The sequence below is a fragment of the Nothobranchius furzeri genome, chromosome 13 (genome assembly GCF_043380555.1).
Source record: "Nothobranchius furzeri strain GRZ-AD chromosome 13, NfurGRZ-RIMD1, whole genome shotgun sequence".
Lineage (NCBI taxonomy): Eukaryota > Metazoa > Chordata > Actinopteri > Cyprinodontiformes > Nothobranchiidae > Nothobranchius > Nothobranchius furzeri.
In genome coordinates, this window is record NC_091753.1 from 57,899,922 (window position 1) to 57,901,224 (window position 1,303).

General features: G+C 45.8%; 1 long non-coding RNA gene across 1 annotated transcript in view; it reads right to left on the reverse strand.

The window, feature by feature from the left end:
* Positions 1–279, reverse strand: part of LOC107379967 (uncharacterized) — a 779-nt gene extending 500 nt beyond the window's left edge. Inside the window, exon 1 of the long non-coding RNA XR_001572262.3 lies at positions 1–279. This exon is cut by the window's left edge and continues 34 nt beyond it. This is a non-coding gene — a long non-coding RNA (uncharacterized lncRNA).
* Between the last annotated feature and the right edge of the window lie 1,024 nt (positions 280–1,303).

The window sequence follows — 1,303 nt, forward strand, 5'->3', positions numbered from 1 at the left end:
TCCACCATCCACCTTAAATAGGAAAGCACCCCGCTGATTGCTGATCAGGAACAGCTGGGCCACTCCCTCTCCTGGCAAGAGACTCACAGATGGTTAAGAGAACAGGAGTACTCACCCCGGCTCATGACACTTTCTCAGTAGAACTCCCTTGAGAAAGTCTAGCAACGGCTGTGTTGATTTAGGGTGCACCTGGAGAAAGTTTAGTCTCCGTTTACTGCTTTCCCGCCTGAGAGTCTAATGAGCTCGACACACGGGAGGCCACATCGCCTCTCCTCCATTCATTTTCAATGAGACGTGCGTGACAAAGAGATAATCGCGGGTCTCCCTCCTACCAAGCGAAACGCAAAAATCAAGCGTGTGAAATTTTGCGCTCGTGCACGTGTCGTGCACAGGCGACCCAGTGACACGATCCCAGAAAGTTGAAACATTTTCAACTTTTCATCGCTGTCGCTCGGACGAGGACCAATCAACCGAGGTTTCATTCACTGACCAATGAGCGGACAGGATGCTCCGTACACCTCCGAGCAAACATGGAGGAGAATTTGATTATTATTATGTTTTATAGTAAAATCAGAAGTAAGATTTCACATAACTCTAGCAGCACCTTGTGAAACATCATATCTACCGCTTTATTAACTCTGAACCGCTTAAATAACCTTAATCCCCTCCAACCTGACACAGCCAAGCAAAACAACGGAAGTTTCGATTTCGCCATGGAACAGAACGCGTAGACGGCTTTGCCGCTGGGTCGCCTCCCGTGTGTCAGGTAATAAAAGCGACAGCGACAAATTTCGCTGATCGTGGTCGTTTGTCGCCTCCCGTGTGTCGAGCCCCTAAGGAATGTCAAAGTGTGTGTGCTTAAAAAAAGCTTTCGGAGGACGTCAGTCTGATGAGAGTGAACTAAGACCCGTTGTTTGGTGTCTATCTTTTCCTCTCCACTTTGCAAAGTCTAAATCGATTGTTTATGATTGGTATTGGTGTTGATCGATTGATTACTATAACCCCCTGTGCTTTGAACTTTCCCTAAGGTAATCTTGGATCGATAAAATCACCCAACAGTTGCCGTTTTATTTGAGTTTGCTCAAATAAAACGGCACATCTTGCGTTCCTGGCTGAGCTGAGGAGGGTTCTGAAGACGCTGATATTCCTTTAAGAGGAAACGTCTTGTGCAAATTCTTTGAACATGTTTAAAATCCAGCGACTCAAGTTTGAGGCCCTGAGACTCGAGTTAAAATCAAGAAAATGCAGTTTTCAGTGAACCTAACAAAGTTCAAATCTGTTTCTAATGGGCTCATCACGTCTT